At 47.3% G+C, this 5059-nt stretch overlaps 1 non-coding gene across 1 annotated transcript; it reads left to right on the forward strand.

Moving 5' to 3' along the window:
• Positions 1-3262: 3262 nt before the first annotated feature.
• LOC117851101 (U1 spliceosomal RNA) lies at positions 3263-3422 on the forward strand. Its single transcript, XR_004639466.2, has one exon. It is a non-coding gene; the product is annotated as a U1 spliceosomal RNA (small nuclear RNA).
• The last annotated feature ends 1637 nt before the right edge of the window (positions 3423-5059 follow it).

A 5059-nucleotide genomic window follows, 5' to 3' on the forward strand; every position in this document is an offset into this window, starting at 1 on the left:
AAGTCAGGAACTTTATACCGATGGGGAAACGGCAGTAGATCGTATGTAGACGGGTATGGTGTCCTATAGGTGTAAGTTTGTACCTTCGGCTTTAAGCCGAATTGTTCCTGAATCACCTCAGCAATACGTGCTGACCAATCCGGTTGTTGCTGGTGAACCGTCGGCTGAGGTATTGGCATGTGCTGGTATACCGGAGGTGGAATAGCCTGATGCTGAGTGAAAGCAGGTGGCATCTGAGTGAAAGCCGGTTGTGCATTTAGGGTCGGCTGTTTGAAAGAGCCACTCGTTTCATCATACAGTATGAGCTCTGCTGTTTTGCTCATCTCTGGTGCAACAGGCTGGTACGGTGGCATGGTTGGTCGAGTGGCCGTTTGGAAGGATGCCTAGAATTGGGGACTTCCCTGACCGGCCAATTGATCCTGAACGGTCGTAGCCGATGGTGCCCCCCAAGGCGATAGGCTAACTGGAGGGAATGGCGCAGAGGACAGCTGGACGGGGTGTGGCTGAAAGTGTTGTGTGCCACCATACCCCATAGGAACCGATGATGATGAAGCGCCTGTACCCCCAATAGAAAATTGGATCGGCTGAGAAACCGAATTCAAATAAGCCTTGTTTGGTGGAATCGGCTGAGTATATGCCGGTCCCCTGTATCCTTGAGGTACCCCACTAGCGAAGGAGTTGACAACGGCATTGTACACCGTATTTGCAAGCACTGGGGATTGATCAATGAAGGCGTGATAAACGGACTGTTGGACCATATCGGCCATCTTGTCCGAGTCCTCAAAGATTGTGATCTGGCGAGGAGTAGGAAACGGAGACTTCTTGATGGTCTCCCCGCTTCTGGAGCGACTGAAAGACTGCAGGCAAGCTTTCCGGAACTGTGCCGTATGCTTATCCAGTTCTTCCCTCTGGTCGTCCTTTAGATCTGCTTCCGTCACTTCGATGACGTTATCTTCAGAGACTTCAGCAGCTTTCGACATGGCGGCGGTTGTGTTGGTCCCACTGGGCGTGCCAAAAGTGTGTTGGCGCTAGAAATCGGTCAACCGAATCCCCAGCGTCTGACACACGACCCGGGAGAATCTGCTTAACTCCTGTTCGGGTGATTGCCCTGGTGCGGTTCGCGCGGCGTGCCAGCCAATCTGACCTGTTGATTGGCAAGGAAGAATACGTGTCAGGTCCAGAAATCACGATCGGCTAAGTTTCCGATCTCGAGAGAGCTTATCAGCGAATCGGCCGATTTGCCGTAATAAAGAAATCGGCTATAAGGCAGCCGATCACTGTAGCCTTGTAGACAGAAAACTACTGAAGTAATCGACACAATGCTATAATAACAACACTAGGAATAGATCTAATCGGCAATTTGTAAAATGAGCAAATTTAATAGCAGAATGTAAAGAGAGCCGAATCTGACAATTCCTAGCTGGATAACTGGTGATAAAACTAGAAAAAACAGGTAAAACCTGTGATTCTAGTAAATATCGATAACTAGTGAATAAATCTAAACGAAACGACAGCGATGCGCCCGAAGTTAAAGCTTAGAATTTACTCGGTAAATGGAACTTACAAGATCGGCCGGAGATCAAGTTGATGCAGTCCTGCCAACCCGTACGAACTCGTGAAAAAGGGGAAAGTATTTGGCGAAGTCGCCTGCTTGAAAGTAAGTACGAGGAAAAAGTAGTTGGTTGTATTGATTTGTTGATGATTACAGATTTACAAAGGTAGCTATTTATAGCCCCGTATAGATGACTCCTTAACTGACTAGAACTCTATCCCTAATCCAAATAGAAAACGAATATTTACAAGTACGATTCGTGCTAGGTTGGTTATTATACGCTTCATGGGCTGATCTCCTCCCCATCCTTCTATTCCTTTCCAAGCCCATACAGGCCCAATTATCCCAACCTCCTAATCGGTCGATTCCTTATCGGCAAAAGGTAACCGATTGGGAACCCGGCGTGCTCGATCCGAACCCTAAGGGTCAAGCGAGGCAGAAATCATCGGTCGATCCCGTACTGTAGCATTGGCCGATCTTGAACTGTGGTGCCAACCAACCGATCTCGAACTGTAGCGCCATTCGGCCGATTCCCAACTGTACTTTTCCAATTTCCTCTTTTCTTGGCGCCGATTCTACTGGTGACGAAATCTGGCGTCAACAGATCCAAACTCACCAAAAAATTCTAACCTTTATGTTGTGGTGTTTATACATGGCAAACAAAATGGTCGAATGAGATATGCCGTTATATTTATTTGGTTTATGTGTAGCTACTGGACAATATTTAATCCTTATATTGTAATGCTTATTTGGCTCGTGTGAGTGAGACTTATGCATGTTTGTATCATTTTGTGGATGGATTGATCACCGGTTGTGAACTTTAATTGTGTTTGTTGCTTATATGGCATTGTGACTGTCAAATTATTATTGTACTAATTTGTTGACATGTTTTTATTATGCCGCCCGACGGGCACCGATACCTGCCGGGTACCCTGCAGGCATGGGCACGGGCGTAGAATTTTACCCGAAATGCCTCGCGGGCACGGGTAAAATTAGGTCAGTCGGGTATGCTATCGGACGGGCAAATGCGTTACCTGCACCTTGCCCGACCCGTTGCCATCTCTAGCTGGGAGAGATTAATAAAAAGCTATGCCTAGCACTAGCTGAGCGCTATCTGCTTGGTGTTCGGTAACAAAGATTCTGCAGTTTTTTTAATTGCACTTGCACATATGATCCTTCGTCCGGTTCAACACACCGCTAAAAAATTCAACTCCCGTAGCTGCACGTGCATGCATGATGCATGTGTACGTGTATATGATCCTGCAACATTAGCTATGCATCACTTTGAATTTGATTTTTTTTTTGCATGAAAGTATATTATGCATTTGTGATATCAAACTTTTTTACTTTCAGTTTCAGCCTTGCCAATTCTGTGTGTATACAAAAGTACTACACATATCATTTTTTCTGTACAAAAGTATGTGCATCACCATTTTTCTTCTACCTGGGCCACCTGGCTGGGACGTGCAACATCGGCACAGGACAGAATCACAGACGGCCCTTGTGCTGCTCGTCCGGGCCAGGATAGCTTGGGCCTTGACAGAGTTGCAGATATAGGCCGAGTCCAATACGAACACCATCAGTCCTGAACGCGCAATTAGTGCAAGGCGCAAACCACCTGTTTAGCGGACGCAATAGTATCACATCGGCTAACGAAACCGGGAGAAGATGTTGGAGGCAATAAAGCAAGACCAAGGGACACTTTCAAACTCACTTACCTGGACGGGGTCGATAGCCGATCAAGAAGAGCTATGGCCTAAGTCATTGACCTCCATTGCACTTGGGAGGAGCATTGGCTTACCATCTTCCTAAACGGGAGGGTGGACGTCATAATTTGTGGAAGAGGGGGTACGCGTTCGCGCGGCCCCTGCTAAATTAATAAATCAATATTCTAAAGTATTACTGTATTGTTGTTATTACTATGTGTGTTTAGAAATTTCAATTTGAATTTGCTGCACATTTGTGTTTTTGAATTTTGATATTTATGTGTGTTTAGAAATTTCAATTTGAATTTGCTGCACATTTGTGTTTTTGAATTTTGATATCTCGCTAGTGTTGGGTTGTTGTTCAGTGTGGCTGCGAGGATCACATCCAGCCCAGATCATGGACGGACTTGTCGGGCCTTACCCATGACCAGGACTACATGGGCCGTACAAATAATCGAAATTAGATCGTCGTGGCCCAGCTTCTCTTAAATTTAGATGGGTTGTGGCCAGCTTCTCTCTGCCCATCTTCTCCTCCAACGCGACTGCGACACGCCAAATATTAAAAAGGAGTTGCGGCCGCGGCTACCTTGTCCCTCTCCTCTCCTCTACTTGTCTACACATCCACCTCCGTCGCAGGCTCATCCGTGGACGGTGCTGCCGTGCTGGTGCTGCATTCGATCAAAGGCAAGTCTAGCATGTCTCACTTTTAGGGAAAGGGTTTGGTGTTTCTAGACAAATAAGTTAGTTAGCGACGCCATTGGTGGATTGGGAAGTTAGTTAGCGACGTCATTGGTGGACTGGGAGAAAAATTGATGTGCATTTATCAGTTTTTGGTACACAATCACTGATGCATGCTGTAGTGGTTTGCCTGATCTCATCTTGCTAATTCTTTGCATCATCCTAGCAGACGACAGACCTGCAGCCAGCCCACGCTGCAATGCAGCCCACGCCAGGATGCGCCGCCGTCCACCCACGCGCTAGCCGCCTCATCGACTTGTATTGTATCAGGGCAGACAACTCCCGACGCGCCGTCGCCTCGACAACAGCATCACCGGAGCTTGGACCGTGAGCTGTGCGCCTGGGATCTAGGGAAAAGGATTGGTGAGTGAATCTAGACGGAGGCTTGCGGGGGCGCATGGTGGTGAGTAGCAGCACGGGCGGCTCGGTGACTGCTCCGGCTGTGACGACCTACTCAATTTGGTTAGTCCAGTAGTAGCCCATAAGCGTAGGTGCGTATGTTTAGTACCATTTTGCTAAGCTAATTTATAAGTCTTTGTCCACTAGCTATAGCACCTTCATAGGATGAAAGTGTAAGCAGGGTGATACGTGTACGTGTGTTTGCCCCTTTGTATGGTGTTGGTGTTTAAACTCGGCAACCTACCAAGGGGAGTACCCAAGGTAGAGTTTTGGTTGTTGCGTGTCACCGAAATTAGAAACTCGATGGTGTACGTAGGCACGCGATTTAGACAGGTTCGAGCTGCTAGATCGCGTAATACCCTACGTCCTATGTGTTATTTGCTTGTATTCAATTGAACTTATTTGGAGGGGGTCCCTGCCCATCCTGCCCATCCTTATATATCGGAGGAGTAGGTTGGTTATTACTGGTCGGATTTGACTAGAGAGTCCTACTCTAACTGCTATGAGTAGTCTCTGAGTCCTCGACTAGTTTCTATCCTCTACGCAGACTACGCCGGCCTGCACCGTAGTCCCCATGTCTGACACGTCTTGATGTACAACCCTATGTATGGGTCTATCCAAACCTTCTAGTGGGCCCATAGATGTATGTACGACAAGCCCTCGA

This window comes from Setaria viridis, chromosome 3, assembly GCF_005286985.2.
Source record: "Setaria viridis chromosome 3, Setaria_viridis_v4.0, whole genome shotgun sequence".
Classification (NCBI taxonomy): domain Eukaryota; kingdom Viridiplantae; phylum Streptophyta; class Magnoliopsida; order Poales; family Poaceae; genus Setaria; species Setaria viridis.